The following is a 17,707-nucleotide window of genomic DNA, read 5'->3' as shown; positions in this document are numbered from 1 at the left end:
CTCACCCCTTGAACTAGTGTCCGAAACTAAGCTACTTGGTGTACAGATTGACAATCAGCTTAGTTACAACTCACATCTTCAACTAAACATTAAAAAAACCCATCAAAAACTAGGTATGCTATACCGTCAGAACCAATACCTTACAAGTTCTTCCAAAATCACACTCGCTTCCTCTTTTCTCATCCCCTCTCCTCTATGGGGCTCCATTATGGACCAATCTTCAGACTTCTCTAAAAAAACAGCTTTCCTCCTGCTATAACAAAATTGCCAAATTCGCCAATAGCCATAGGTCCACTACTCATCACTGTTCCTCTCTCCATAAACTAAACTGGCTCAATTACCGAATCAACTCATATATATACAGCTGACTTTCGCCACAAGCTCATCCTTAGCCCCTCTCTCTGTCCCTCCCTGTCTTCTGCCTTCAAAATGCACCTACCTAACAGAGTCTTAGGGTCTAACAATCAAAACCTACTACAAGTACATAAACCATCTCATCCCCCAGGTAAACACCTACTATCTTTTAATCTTGCTCGTCTCTGGAACTCACTTCCACCATCCATTAAGTACCTCCTCTAACCAGTACATGTTCAAAAAATCTCTTCATTCATACCTAAGATCCCAATGGGATTGTTCTTGCTCCCTCCCCTCATAATTCTATGTTATCCCATTCTTCTTCCCATTCTTCTTCCCATATACGATACATAACTCTTCCTATCTAAGCTTACGTTCCCTCAGAATACCTACCCTGTAATGCAAGTCTATACAACTTCTTTGAATGCATAAAACATTACTCTTTCCCCTGACATTTAATCCACATCAGATTGTATTGTTTTGAATGCTTCTTGAATTTTTGAACCTAAATGTGTTAAATGTTTTTATCTTTTACTCTGTATAAGTATTATTGTAATTTTTGCATGTACCTGTTTTTGTCTGTATTGGAGCTTTTCTCCCCAGGACTCCATTGAAAACGGGTTATTTTGGCCCAATGGACTATCCTGGTAAACCAACTGCAAATAAATAAATAAATAAATAAATTTAACTCTGGTTCAGCTAGTGGCCCAGACAATGGAGGAACTGACATGGGATAGATTGGCGTTAGTGGCATTTGCTGGCACAGCAACTGCTGGAGAAGGAGTCATGTTTGCTACATGGGAGAACCATGATGGTTATGATTGATAGGGGACGTATTCAGGCATGGCATTTTGCAAGCACTTTAATGGAAGTCACATCAACTGAAGGGGTTCATAGGTACATTAAAAAAAAATCATCAACAAAGTGTGGCACCACCCTAAGTATTACTTCCACACATGAGGAAAAGGAATGGTCAGTTATGCTATATCTGTTGGGAGAGTGAAGGGGTCTCATAGGGCATCAGGAGGAGAAGTTTGATTGTTATGTGGGGCTAATGAACCAAAGCAGTTTCTGGAAATAAAATGTGGTCCATATAATGAAAAAAAAATGAAAGAAATTTTAGTATGACTGAAATGGGTGCAGCATTTACCACTACTGAATCAAAGCACGTGGGGCTCCAGTTCAGTTTGTGGCCAAGCTACCTTTTATGCAGAATGTCACTGTCCTTCCTGTGTCCATATACGTTTTCATTGGGTTCTCCTGTTTCTCTCCACATTGTCAAGACATGTTGTGTGTGAACTGAAGATCCACCAAACTGAACATACCTGTGAGTGCTATGTATATGTGTATGTGCATCCTGCTATAGAATGATGGCCGGTATAGGAGTACTTTCTCTGACTTTCTATTAAAATATTGGTACTCGTAACATCGAATGCCAACACACAGAAAAAAAGACTGAAAATGCAGAGAAGCAAATATCAAACATCACTCTTCCCATCTAAACTTATTTTTTGCAAGGGTGCCCTGACATGAGGGCAAGCCACCACACCACTAAACCTGCATATACTAAGTCTCAGATGGCTATTTCTTACAGTATCCCCTTATCTCAGAGGAATGGTGATCTCAGAATTAGTATATATAAGTCCATTTTTGGAAATTCAGTCTCAGCATTTTGGGACTTGCTAAAGCAGGTCCCAGCATTTCAAATGGCTACCACTTTTTTCTTCCTTGACCCACTGAGTGTCAGGACAGATTTCTTCTCACCCATAGTCTTGCGTTAGGTCATGTGGGTAATTAGACTATGGACGTCTACACTATAAAACCACAATGTCTCTGTACTAGAAGTTATTTGCATGTAAGCCATAACCTTTAACATAATTACATGTTAGCTTTATGACAGAAAAATCTGTGTAAATTGGTGCCATTAAAAATAGCTTAAATTATAACAGTGATGTCAGAAAAATTCATGACATATGTTACATAATAAGAGCCTTTCTCACTACAGTGGGTGTTTGTTCTAATTGGCATTTTTTTCTGTGACTTCAACCCATGATCTGCATCTTGTCTGCTTCCATCAAACTTTTTTCAGTGTACTTTTTTGTCTCTAGCAACTGTGTTCTTCTCTTCTTTTGCATAAAATCTGCTAATGCTCCTTTAAATCCTGCCTCTCTGGAACTTCATTCATCAATGTAATTCATTCCCTTTGCACTGACACCATGTCATGGAGACAAGGCAAAATTACTGAGACTATGACAACCTGGGATCAAGTAGCAACCAAGGCATTGTAGAAACAAAAGGAGCAGAGCAGGAGTGAATAGAAAACATTGGCTCATCCACTATCAGGGAGGGGGAGGACTCAAAGGAATAGAACAGGAGTGAGATTTTGCAGGACAAAGCATACCCCCGGCCAGTGCAAAGGACATAACTTCACTTTTTTGCCAAAATAAAAGCTTACACTGACTTATTAATGTGGGGAGGGGGAGGGGGAGGAGCAAAAAGAGTAGAGTGGGATCTGAGCAGCCAACATTGGCTCATCCACTGTGGGGGAGGGAAAGGAGCCAATGGATCAATCAATATTAGCTCACCTACTGTGAGGGAGGGAGCTATAATTATTGCAGTACTGACAGACCAAGTGACACAGTAATTTACACCACCAGCAGTTGAGCTGTGATTGCTGTAAGCACCACTAGCCATGCCTGCTGTATCCAGAGCTGGGCATGCAAGGTAAAATGTATTTCAGGAGGTTCATACCACAATCAGTCCTGTCAGCTGTGTCAAGCATACTTGGTTAGGGTATAATACAAATGCCCCTAATGTTAGGTTTGCCACCTTTTCGGATGCCTAAAGTGGGCCATTTTTTTGTAGAAATGTGAGATTTTGCAGGACAAAACATACTCCCGGCCAGTGCAAAGGACATAACTTCACTTTTTTGCCAAAATAAAAGCTTATTTTGTAGCATTTGAGTTGCTTATGCTATTTCATATAATATGTATGTGTTTCAGATACAAAATAACTGTTTTATGCAACTATTAAAAACAACTTAAGAAATGTATTTTGTCTTAAAATCTCAGGACATTTGCCATTTTTTTAGTTTTTTTCGCAGGGCACAACTGACTAAAGTGGGACTGTCCCTCGCAAAGAACCATAGTTAGCCTGGATGCTTTCCTGCAGTCTGATAGCTCTAATTCCCCTGCATGCTGTGGTAGGAATGAATGGGCAGAGATGGGTGGCGTAAGTCAAGGAACCTTGTTGGCTAGGCTTACTTAGGCCCTTGGGCCAATAGCTTAGTACCTACCTATGAACCTATGAACCTATGCTCTCATACCTTGGTGTGTCCATACAGAGAGAGAGACTGGGCAGAGCAGGGAGAGGATGAATAGCACTGGAGAGGAAAAAATGCAATTTAAAAATGCAGTTACTTTGCTATTCTGTTACGATCCTAAAAGCTTAAGTGTGTATGTGCATCCTGACTTGATATTTTGTATTGAAACTTCTTTGTGCCATGTTAACATTGCTGAAAGTTAACCAGTCTAAATTATTTCATGTGAATCTGCATATGCACTACCTTTATATGGCTAATAGGTTATGTTATGCTATAAAACACATGCTAACTGCTTTCTCATTCATTGTTCAGTTGTGGCACTTTGATATCATTAATGAGGAGAAACATTTGCCCATTCCTGCTGACTTGCTCTTTGCATACTGCTATGAGGGACCATTTGGTATTCATGTAATTCTAGTTAGAATGGAGCTAATTAAAATATACCGACATGAAGAGTTGCATGCACATCCAAAGACACATATTTAAGAATTTGTGTAACTTTTGAAGCTGGATCTGTTCTAATTGCATTAGTGACATATTTTTTCAAATACCCTCTTTTTTTGTTTTGAATTTTATATTTAGCAGGCCTGTCCCATGAGTATCACCTACTACATAAGCAGAAAGTAGAGTCTGAACTTTTTTTTGGGGGGGGTCTCAAAAATGGGTCTATATTAGATGAACGAAAATTCATCTTAGAGAACGCTCACATGAGCGAAAATTGCGGAACTTGAAACCGCAATTGTGAGATCACGGTACAGTGAAGATGGGAATATTTGTCCTTTCCTCACTGTAGTGTGATCTCGGAGTTGGAATATATATTTAGCGGGGGGTGTGGTGGGGGCACAGCCCCCACAATTGCAGTTTCAATTTCCTGGATTTTCGCTCATGTGAGCGTTCGCTAAGATGAACTTTCGTTCATCTAATATAGACCCCCTCAAAAATCAAATATAATTTATTTCTGGTTCTAAAAGAGGATGAGTGTTTATCTTATGGCTTTATATATTCTGTTAAAATAATTTTACTGACGGTGCAGAGCTGTATTGCCTTCCCTATTCTCCATAGTCAGCTAATCTATCTTGTGCACAGCTGTTGGCTCATAGGTTCAGTTTCTGGCTGGCATGCCTGCTGAAGTATCTGTATGCTACTCTTGTGGATTTCCAACAGGGTTTCTAGCTTCTTGTCATATACTAAAGCCAAGCTGATAGATAAAATGGATTATCTGTAAATTACCTGTAGGTGTGTGTGTGTGTGTGTGTATGTGTGTGTGTGTGTGTGTGTGTGTGTGTGTGTGTGTGTGTGTGTGTGTGTGTGTGTGTGTGTGTGTGTGTGTGTGTGTGTGCGTGCCTGCACATGCTGTGATGGGCTGATGTCATATGCAGGACTGGTCCTCTGCCTTACATCCACTGAGCATCTAGATATGTTCCTGATTCCCCCATGACCCGAAATGGAATAACGCTGGCAACTGAAAATTAATGAATGAAATTATTTTTTTCTGCTATCCTTCATTTACTAGCTTTATCAACCTTCAGATTTTTTTCTTCTATGTCCTAAGCTGCATCACATGCTTCTAGTCATGGATTTATTGTGCTCATTTGGTTTCTTGAGTCTTGTCCAAGAGTTGGAGTCCCAGGCACTGGAAAACCACTATCTTGCACTTGGGCATCTTGTAAGTCACATGGCCATTCACTCACTCTCAAACTTGACTACATGTTTGGCTGAGGTGTGGCATACATAAGAAGAAAGTCGAGCTGTTGCACCCTACTTGAAAGCTGTAGCTAAATTTGGGCAGAGTTAGTGTTGCAGCCATAGGAAAGGAATAGGAGGGAATAAGAGTGCAGATTAATGTTTTAGACATGACTGGGAGGGGGTTTAGGTTAGAGGGGAGGTTTAGGTATAGGGGTGGAAGGGTAGTTTAGGGTTAGGGGGTAATTGGGGACTTTATATTTAGGGAGAGGGAATGGGAATAGAATTTTAGGTTTAGAGAATGATCTGGAAGTTTAGGGTATGGTGGGGAGTGTCATGGATAAGATTAGGGACCAAGTAGGAGTTTTCTTTAATAGTTGCTTAAAATATGATTTTGTATCTAAAACACCTAAATATTATATTAAAAATCCAAAGTAGCCAAGGAAGAAGTAAAAGTCCACAGTGGTAAAATATACCATACAGGATAAGAAGAAAACCCACTGGAGCCACCATGACCATTTAAAATTTTATTTATCACACAGATAAGTGCTTTCAAGCATTAGCTCTTCATCAGATCTAAAAAAAAAAAAAAGATAAAATCCACCATATTTAAGCAAATAGCAACCAATTAGAATCAATAGCAGAACCTATGCCCCTTCAATAAGGGTTTTAAAGGCATACAAGCATTTAACCCAGGTGTATGGTTAGCTTGCAATTCAGCTATCCATCTTAACTCAGCTAATTCATTGCTGTGTACAATGTCACCCCGTCATACTCACTTGCTGAATGTATAACACCATAAACTGAAATCTATGTTTGCTTCAATATGTTGATATAGAGCATTACTTCTCAAACATAATCTGATGTCACTCATATGTTGCAATATACGTGGTTTAGTATAACATAAAGTATCATTGTAGATGAAGCTACTTTAGGAGTGTTGTCCTTTTAGTGCAGAGAAAATGGAAAATCTGATCCTCATTAGTATTAGAGATGATCACGCTGCAATTTTAGTAGTGATTATAGAGTGGTTAGTTTCTGATGTCCATGTTTCAAGGTTGAAGAAGCTGATCCCAAAAGTGGGCTGTAATATCAGATGTACCCTTGGATAAGTAGTAGGGGAACCACTTGTATATTGTATTAGTTGGGGAGGTCCACATGTTGTGGCAGAAAGCATCCTCTTGACAAAAGTTATAAAAAAAAAATAAAAAAATGGATGCTGAAAACAGACCCTTGAGGAGCACTGCATGAGACAAATCAATGGGTGAGATGGTGCCTGCCAATTTAAAAGCATGGAACCAAAAGTTCAGGTAACCTGAGAACCTGCCTCATGATTACCTAGATATGTCACAAAATGTAAGCCAAGAAATTAATAAAGAAATCCCTGACAGATTTGCCATCATTAAGCTTTCTTCTTAAGTAACAGCGAGGGCAACTATTGTTGTCTCAACATTGTATTCCATCAAGCACCCATATTGGTCCAGCGAAAGGAACTTCTATTCTGTTAGTTATTGTAAGATCTTTTGGATGCATTTTTCCAGAGCTTTGACAGAGATGGGATAAAGCTGAGTGGTCAACCTTTGAGACTTTTCGAATGTACAGCTTTAGGTAGGGAACTAATAAGAAGTCCTGATTTGGTGCATATGATTTTTTGCAGGAATATTAATATACTATAAGCAATGGAATCTACAGCTATCTGAAGAAACTTGAGCAGAATTTCATCAGAAGCCACAGATGTGGGTCTGAATCTTTTGAGAAGCTTTGAAATATGGCTTGAGGAAACTTTGGAAAGCCTGAGTGATTCTTTAATGGAAGGACAGTACATAGCACAGAATGCTAAATCATCAGCAGCCAGATTGCTCAGAATTTAAGTCAAGTGCTAAGGTTGCATGAAAGCACAAACTCACCTGAGGTATGACAAAACAGAGACTTGCATAGTAATTTTGGCTAACAGGAAGATACATACTTCTCTTAGTGCAAGAAATATGGAGGGACAAAGGTCCAAAAATAAGGACTGATTTTAAATATTGCTCTTATAAACTTAGAAAGTTGCTGGAATAACAGAACTTGTGTTGCATTTTCTGAAGGATATGAGGAGTGAAATTAAAATGTATAACATTATTTAGTGACTTAAAAACACTGTGATTTTCCAGAAAACCACAGATTTTATCAGAAACAGAGCAAAAATATGAGGCAAAAATAAGGACTTTCTGTGAAAATCTGGACAGTTGAGAGGTATGTGCAGAGAGTGTAAGAGCACTGTAAAACTGTTCTAGTCTCCATTAAAATGATAAGCTCAGTCCCCAACTCCTACCTCTCGCTTCTGTTGTCTTCTAACATCAGCAGAAGGGAAGCAATAATGTGTTATCTAAGGATGGGGCTTCGTAACTAGGTTATGGAGTGAAAATACCAGTAAAACAAATACAATAGTGTCTGACACATCCCAAATAATTAAGACTAAGAGCGGTTAGTTCAGGTAGAGCAAGACCACACATTTAAATATGTTGGTATTAATCTAAATCCTGTTCTAAGCTTTACTAATCATAATAAAATGGAAATAAAACCAATAATGCATGAATGGTGGGGGGAACCAGTGGAAAATGCCAGACTGCCAAGGAGCATAATGATGACCACTGTGGTAGTTTGAAGGTACGGTATTCTCAATAATGCTCACTGCAGTGAATATTATTTTTCTTAGAAAATGAGAAGCCAGAAAAAATATAAATTTAAATTGTTAAAGAATATCTGCATTTGCATTTTTTGTATTAAATAATTCCAACATTCGATGAGGATTCCGCAGAAAGTAGACAGCTGGTTGTATGCAGTCAGTGGCATTCATTAATGAGATGAGCAGAGCACTGCCATTATAGTTGCATGCATACTTATGATGGTAGTGATGGTGGTAGTGTGAGTGCTGACTTTACCGAAGAGAGACCATATCATATACAGAAGAACATGACTGCAGATGAGTCGGTAGAATCAAACAACCAATTTCTTTCATATATATTAGAACTAGTCCTGCACTTTCCTGTATAAGTTGCAGTTAAAATTATGATCTGTACGTTAGACATATTTGCTTATTTATTTAGCTAGGCTAATTAATCTTACAATGGTTTTCTAATTATTGACTGAGTTTGGTAGTGAGGTCTCAGGTGCCTTGTGAGCACTCTTTATTTTTAATGAACAATGTTTGGGGGTCAAACATTTTTTCTGTGCTGCAGTGAGCAGTTTTTTGAATCAGCACCCACATGCAGTGTGTGTACAGTTCAGAGATATATATGCATGGAATGCCAAGCAACAATGTCAGGCATAGTATATGGTAATGGCTCTATAATGCATGGTAATAAGCAGCATTATTAAATTATGCAGCTTGGTGTAAGGAAAAAGGCAAAATAAAGTGGCAGACTGAGACATACACACTGTATAAATGAACTCGGATGAATGCCTGAAGTCGTGTAAAAGGGAACTGCTAAGTAATCTTAGGGATTGCCACTGCATTAGTAAATGTGTCTGTTAGAAGGACAAGACCAACTAGAATGCATTGAATTGTGCTCTGAGTATGTGTTGATGGGTATGTATCTCATTATGCTTAGCAGTTCTTCAACCGAACTATTATCTTACCACTTGTAGTACCTCTCACAATATGCCTTAAGCATTGTCCAAGCTCTTTTATTATGTTGAGAGGTACAACAGAAGTTTACAGCAGCTGCACTTGACAAAGCGAATTGCAAAATGTAGCACTTACCTTTTACAAGTTGAGATTTAGTTTGCCTTAAGAAGTAGTCTTAGATTTGCCTGGTTTCCAAATTGCTGCGATATGAATTCTTCTATCGTGAGATGTTAGTCAGTGCCTTCCTCCACACTTCTATTGTACAAATTCAGCTGCCAAGGCACATTAGATTTGCAAATTAGGGCCCAACTCTTTATTGTTTCTGGTACATCAAGATAATTTGTTAAACACTGTGTTCAGTTTCATTCAGTGCTATGCACATGCTTGGATATTTGTGGGTAGCACTGTGCATGCACAGCCCACACAAAGCCCCTACAGGGAAATTTGCAATTCCACACATAAACTTATAGAGACTGGGTTGCTGTAATGTCCATTTTCATAGCAGCATACAAAGGGATACAGAATTGTCATGTTTCACATCATAAAGTGCCATTGTGAACCATTTTAATACAGTACATATTTTAGCCTGGTCCACCATCTGCTGCATAAATGAGATACCTGTTATTGCGTGGCAGATGGCACACACAAAAACAGGTGTGGGCATGAAATATCTGACATTTTTCTCTCCTTCTTCTAGGTGATACATCATGGTTAGAGAAAAAGAAGGCAGTACTTATTTTAGAGCAAAAGGATGGTGCAATGGTGCAGTGGTAGTATTGTCACTTCACAACAAGAGGTTCTGTGGTTTGATTCTTGGCTGGGGTGCCTTCTGTGTAGAGTCTGCATGTCCTTCCTGTGTTTCTGTGGGTTTGCTCTGGTTTCCTCCCATGTTACACAGACATGTGTTTGGAGTGTTTCTCCCCCAGGCCGCTGCTGAAAACTGGCTTTGTTCCAAGTCAGACTTTCCTGGTTAACAAATGTTAAATAAATAAAAGCATGGTGTGTGGAGGAGATTAAAATCTTTTCCACTTCCTCCGTAAAGACTATAGCCAGAAGATATAGCAAGAGGGCTATAAATGGCTTCAGTATAAAATTGAGACCTGGAATAGTTTGGCTCAGGCAGTCATGCTGGCAACTTTGTTATCCCTTGCACAGGGAAATAGTGCTGTCACCATTATAGTGACATGAGGCATTGACAACCTGACCTCCTAGGCTGTTAGGAGGATGTGGTTAGAGACCCAGCACCAGCTATGTACTGTATGTACAAATTATGTTACCTACACCTACAGTGAGCTAGTGTAGGTCATCCACACATCTTTCACACCATTTCTTTTATTTTCATAACCCATGAAGCTATTGCAGAGAAGAGGCATTTACACTGAAGGAGGATTGAACACCTAAGATGGCACCAGGGTGAGTATGCTTGCTTCATACTCTACAGGTTTTAATGTTAACAATCCAGTCAGGTAGTATAGATGGAGTTTTGTACAGGATAGTTTTTTTTTACATTGCTGCCACTTCTATGCTAACTTCCATACTGCAGAGGCAACAGGACTATTGGATGGTACTGTCTGTGTGGATGCATGCATTCATATCATTAGAGAAGTGTGAAAAGACACTAATGTGTTGCTTTCACATTGGTGCAGCAGATAGTGTTGTCACCTCACAGCAAGAGGTTTCCCAGTTTGATTCTTGGCTGGGGTGAACTTCTGTGTGGAGTCTGCATGCCCTCCCTGTATTTATGTGGGTTTCCTCTGGGTGTTCCAGTTTCCACCCCATTCCAAAGACATGTAGTAGGTGGATGGGACACTCTAAAATGGCCATAGGAGTGAGTGTGAATGTGTGGTGTGGAAGAACTACCATGGCAGAGCTAGCTACTTGGTGGTGTAAACCTTGGCTCTAGATGATTGTCACTGTTGAATTGACACCCTGACTCAATGTGTAAGAATGGAAAAAGGTGTTGTGGGTGGATTTCACATTGTGATAATGCCTGTGGGTTCAAGTCCCCACCTTTCCATGCATTGTGATATAATTTGAATTGTCTGCTTCATTACAGAGCTTACATTAGAAGGAAAAAAAAATCTATGAGCTGCATTTTATTTCATTGTGCAAATTGATCATGCAGACACTCTTTGTCAATATACTTGGTTTGTGACATTGTTTGACTGTAATCTTCACTTCTGTTCTTGATATAGCTTGACATATTAAGACTAAGCCTTCTAAACTGTGTGATGATACATCTGAGTTTGCATCTCACATTTAGTTGTGCACTGTTCTTATTAATTTTTGAAGAGCGCTTTTAGTTCCTTTGATTATAGTGCCGATGAGGGGATGTATGCATGAGCAGCATTTTTCCTCGCAGACATTCCTTTACTGTGTGTTGGGTTACAAACTTCAATTGTGTTGTCCAAGTAGCTCAACATGTTAAGATTTTTCCTTTCAGAATGCATGAGATGATGGCTGTGGGACAGAGTAATAATTTCAGCTGTGTATGCTAACAGCCTTAGTAAATTAAGATGTGTACTTGCTGTTTCTTCAAGTATAGTAGCTATGACATTATTATAGTAAAAATATTTATTAGCTTTGTTTTTTTTTCATTGCATCTGTACTTCTCTCTCCTCCATCTTCTTTGTTGCCATCCTTTCTATTACATATATTTATTTGGTTTACTAATTTGTTTCTCTCCATTTATTTTATCATTATATGCAGTAGCACCTAGACCTGCAACCATTCCTCACTCAAAACTTGTCAGCCACCCACAGGAAGCAGTAAAAGCAGTACAACCATGGTCATCAGAAACATCTGCCCCCAGCCTACCATAGTCACCTCCTTACCTCTTGCCCCACCCAGTACAGTTACGTCTGTTGTACTCATCATTAGCAGCACTATGGATGTGACAGTTTTGCCACCCATCAGCACCTGGCAGATAGTGGGGGGTCATTAGCAGGAGGTTAGATGCCCATATCAACCAGAAAACCTTTTCCTGTGACTCATTAAGTTACATACCTGCCCCACACTGGCTTCATCATCTGAGTCTGGGTCCACTGTTGAGGCAACTCAAGGTAGTGGGTAATCTCTGATTGTGTTGCATCTGCCAGGGACATCAGCTGTAAAACTCTATCCTATCCCCAGTCCTTTGTGTGTATGTCTGCCACTGTTTGCTGACCAAACCTGCCCTCACCATTTTATTTCTGTTTTCTGACGCCTTTTTCACTATTGTGCTCTCCCTATTTCATTGTGTTCACACACCTCAGTTAGTCTTGTCTCTTTTCTATTTCTGTTTGTGTGTCCCTGCTACCTACTCTAACCCTCTTACCCTCCCCGTAACTCTTTAACTACTTTCCCCAGCTTAGCTTCCTTTCAAATATAAAGAATCAGTACCTGACCCAAAACCTGTTTCCCCACATTCCCCACCTGCATCCAGTTCAGTCCTTAGGTTTTACCTTATGTTCTACCCTCTGTTTACTTTTGCTTTTCATCTCTTTTCAGTCTTTCCATTTCCATCTTTTAATTTGGAAAACATATAAAAGTCCTTGAATCAAGGCTCTTTAAAGGCTTCCAAATCAGTTCTCTTTCTTGCCACTACTGAGTATGTAGGCTTGTGCAAGGCATTATTGAGGCACATGTAGTAAGGGTGAGCACTGCCACTGCTATCGTATCCTGAGGCCACCCTGTACTACGAGCCACAGTGTACTATGAGCTGTTCCTGCAGGCCCTTCTTATCCTGAGGCCACACTGCCACACTGTACTATGAGCCCAGGCTCTGCAACAGCCCTGAGTGGCATATTTAATAAGCCATTGGGCTTGAACAAAGAATGCAACTGGAGGCTGGTAATTAGATAATTGGAATTAATTGAATGAAGTATTGTGTATAAATAGAGAGTTTGTTTTAATGGTTATTACTCTTTGAAGGCTGTATGTGAAGCCGAAGTGCTAGGTCTATTAAACTGGATATTCATTAGTACGTTTCTGTGACCGTTTTATTGTTGTTTTATTTTACTTTTAAACATACAGTTGCTTTTTATTATATTTAATAAGCTTGTCTCCTTGCACTGATTTCAATTGCTATTCAATCTTAATGAGCACTGGGGCTCACCATGTGCACACAGGAAGCAGAGGAGAGCTGACTGTGCCCACACCCTTTCTGAATCCCAAGGAATGTCTGTTAAAGTTACTCTTCTATTCATATTATTATCTGCATGATTTTTCATAGCATTTACAGATTATTTTTACTTATGAAAACTATGGATGCATGCATAAATAAAAGTTTTACTTATGTCATAAATATATTTGACTGCTCTCGGCACCTTTGTCTTTGCAGCTTTGTTTCACAGGCCACCTGTACAATTACCTGTTAGCACAGACTGACTATTCTTTCCATCAGTTTGAATATTATCTGCCTACTTACCTGACTATCAGGCCAGAGAATATGACAATGTGGGTAATTTGTATTTACTCATGGTGGGATATATTTGCTTGGTCATGAGGGTACATAGCAAAGCCCTCTGTCATGATCATAATATTTCTGTTTTTTTATTTATTTTAATATCTGCATGCTTTGTAAAACTACTGTGAGAAAATAAAAATAGTCTTGTTTAACCACAAAAATAATTTCTAATTTAAAATGTGTGTTAGTGATTTTTATGTTAATATCCAAATCACATTTATTGGCAAGTATGCATGCATACAAGGAATTTGACTCCAGTTTCAGTGACTCTTCAAGTATGAATTACAAAAATGACATACATACAACTATTACGAACAAGACAAAGGACATACATGCAACTTAAGAACAAGACAAAAAAGTGACTATACATATACATGCAAGGTGCAAAGTGCAACTTAGTGAAAAAATACTAAAATAAACTCTGAAAAAAACAAGTATTTACAATATGTAAACAATACTGCAGAATCCTCGGAGGCTTGGGAAAAATAATACCCTAGCCTAATAAGTTGAGTTAACCATTTATGAACTTGATGGCCTGTGGAAAAAAAAATGTTCTTGTATCTGCTTGTTTTGGTGCATATTAATCTATAACACCTGACTGATGGTAGTAGTTCAAAAAGATGGGGGTCTGAATGTCAACGGTCAGTGATGATCTTCCCTGCCCTTTTCATGACTCTGTAATAGTACATGAAGAGATATAGTAGTTAAAGATGTGTTTGAATATGATTGTTTTAATGGCTATGTGCTGTGTGAAATGTTATCTGAATATACTTTCATTCATTCATTCATTGTGTTGGACTTGATGCATGTCCAAGCAAAACATAGTTCTAGTTGAGCTCTGTGGGTAGTATGCAATATAATTCAGACAGACCAGGAGGGATAGATACAACATAAATTAAGAAGTACATTAAATAAATGATATGCACCTTAGAAGTACAGCAATAATTTCAAATACATTTTTCAGTAGTAATAACTTCTAAGAGTTGTGCTAAATAGCAGTTGTACCATGCAGTTCCCTTGCATTTGTCATTAGTGTTAATACATAAGGGCATATTGTACTATAACCTGACCTCGCCAAGGGTTTAGACACCATCCCCCATTCTGGAATTATAGATAAACTCACTAGACTAGGTATAAATACTTACTTCACAAGATGGTTTGCCAACTGGCTCACTGACAGAACCCACACTGTAAAATTTGCAGACTCCAAATCTGACTTCAAACCAGTGACAAGTGGAGTACCACAGGGTTCAGTCCTGAGACCTCTCCTGTTTGGTATCTACTTCTCTGAAATGCAGGCTAACACAGAAGGCCTTTGGCTAACGAAGTTCACAAATGACTGCAAACTAGGAGCCATAGTTGAGTCCCCAAATGATGTGGACATCCTACAGTAGGGCCACACTGAGACAGATGCCTGGTGTCAGAGCCATGGCCTCAAGCTCAAAGCCAAGAAGTGCATTTTCATCACCTTTGGGAAAAACACTACCCATGAACTACCACATAGGTGACAATCTACTTAATGCCGAATGCTTGATAACAGACCTTGGGACCCAGGTGGACAGTAGTCTCTCCTTTTCTAATCACATTGCCACAGTAGTCGGGAAATCCTTCTATGTGGCACACTTCATCACAAAAGGGTTCTCATACAGGAAAAAAAGAGGTCATTGTTCCCCTCTGCGCGACACTCATTAGACCCATTATAGAGTACAACGCCCCTGTTGGAATGTACCTCACAAGACATCTGCAGCAGCTGGAAAGGCCACAGAAGTACCTCACAAAGAGGATTACTGGCCTCAAACAGATTCCCTACACTGACTGTCTCAAAAAACTCCAGCTTTACTCCATAGCATATTGCCTACTCCGAGGTGATCTCTGCCTAACATATAAAGCTATGTCAAACCCAGAGCTGTTGGACATGCTGCACCTAAAAAAATCCCAATCCCTTTGAGCTACATGCTCTAGGGACCTAAACCTTGTCACCACAATAAACAGGACATGCTGAATAGATTCCTGTCCCAGAGACTTCCCATGCTCTGGAATAAGCTACCCATCTATGTCAAGCAAAGTTCCTCATTAGCACTCTTCAAGAAAAATCTTGATGAGTGGATGGAAAATAGGAAATACACCCCAGGGATCACTTTTGTGGCTCTGCTCAACAGGGGCACAGGAAAATAACTTTCTTGGGTGGCGTAAGCCAGGAAACCTTGTTAGCTAGGCTTACTTAGGCCCTTGGGCCAATAGCCTAGTACCTACCTATGAACCTATAAAGGTTAAGGGCAAGTGGTTAACATTTTCTTTCTTGCTAACAATACGTGTGCATTTTTTGTTCAATTTAATGTTACCTTCTGGATTTATTTTAAAATAGTATATGCTTATTCCATCTCTCCATAAAATGTAAAGCCATAGTGTAATAATATTTAGCAATGTGTGTTCAGTCTCATAAAATGCAAAGCCGAATATCACAACACCAGTCAAAAAAGTACTAGAACGCCAAATGTTTTCGGAATTATAGTAAAATAGTGTAACTTACATCCTCATCAGTTTAAAGTACAGTACGAAATGTGACAGCTCCAGTCATCTCTTTTCATTGGGTATCTCAGAACAAACTTCTCAGCATGCAATACCTCTAAGTTGCAACTTGCTAACAATGTGTGTCCTGCCAGTATTATTCAATAATGTGTGTGAAATGTTGGTTTCTGCAGACATTTTAAAATGGTGTCTTGCTTTCCTCTGTTGAATAAAGTGGTATAACTGAATAACATTATATTTCACATTCTGTAAAGCATAGAGTGGAATGAGTTTCACAATGTACTGTGCAAACAGATTAAGGTAAATAAACATTAATACAGTCAGTTTAGTATAGGTCCATTTGTTGTTTTAGATCAAGCCTTTACACAGCCACAGTATGTTATTAATAATGTGTGCATTTTTTTAATTCAGTAGTACTGAGCCAGTTTTAATTCTCTGTTACTATAAACTATTAATTGAAATGTCAGTGCTCCATTTGGGATTCCCCATGGAGTATGTCAAAACACTTCTCAATAGAACTATGCTGCTGACACAATGTGTGACTTGTCTTTTTATTGCACAATCCATTTTTAAAATATTGTCGGAAGACATGTTAAAATGCTCCACCTTCTAGTGCTGCTATTACTGTCCACTGTACAAACAGAACAAGGCATATAAACATTACAGCGCATTTTTATATTAGTACAGTAAGCTTAGCAGAGCCTGTTAATGTTGCTCTATACCGTGACATTACACTGTTGATTTGTATTTCGGACAATGTGCACCTTTTCAACTCACTACTTAAATGTTTTAACATTATACTGTGAAATGTTGGTTTCAGCAGACATTTAAAATGCTTTTGTTGCTTTTCCATCATGGTGAAATTCACATCGAAATGTGACAGTTCTGGTATTTTAGAAATGTGCATACTGGAAACAATGTGCATGGTGTATATTTACTGCTTTACTTTCTAATTACTGTAAAATTCAAAGCAGGATGTCACAACTTTAGTGATAAAATGGTTAAATTATTGCAATGCCAAGTATTGCTTTCTGGAAGTATTTTAAAGTGTGTGCTACTCATCTGTTATTATAAAGTGTAGTGCAAAATGTCACAGTTCCACTCAGTACTTCACCACTATGCGATATCATATAATAGAAGTTGTCAAAGCTGGGTTGTATTATGTTCAAAGGAATGTGCATCCTATCTTCCTATCTTTTTTTTTTTAATTTAATGACATAATGTTAAATATTCATTCCAATGTTATAAAATGTTATATTCTGCTTTATGTCACAGTTCCACTTAAACAGTGCTAGTTCTCTGCTAACCTGTGTACCTTTTTATTAATCATTATATTGGAAGAACTAGTAAGGCTGTCCAAATGGTAAGTGGCTGCCAAACTGCACAGCACTGCAAAATCTTTCTGGTTTCATGTTGATATTTGCTGAGACTTTCCTTCCTATGTTTTTTTATTAAGCTGCTGTCACTTTTCCTTATTTAAATAAAGAGTTAGGTGATACAAGCTGTCCAAGTATTGTTGAGAATTTTTGGTTGAAGCAGAAGGTTGGATGATTTTTTTATATACTTTTGTGATATGCTTAGGAATTTAATCACTCTAATAAACATGAATTTGAATGTAATCTACACTGTCAGATGTTGGTTCTGTGTACATTTTAAAATACTCTTTGTTGGTTTACCATAATGTAATATACAAAGCAGAATGTCACTGCTCTGGCATATCATAATAACATTTATTGCCTTGCAGAGTACTAACCTGTTAACA

Source organism: Protopterus annectens, chromosome 10.part0, assembly GCF_019279795.1.
Source record: "Protopterus annectens isolate FY-2018-M chromosome 10.part0, PAN1.0, whole genome shotgun sequence".
Taxonomy (NCBI): Eukaryota; Metazoa; Chordata; order Ceratodontiformes; family Protopteridae; genus Protopterus; species Protopterus annectens.
The sequence above is the reverse complement of the archived record's forward strand: the minus strand, read 5'-3'. Positions refer to the sequence as shown.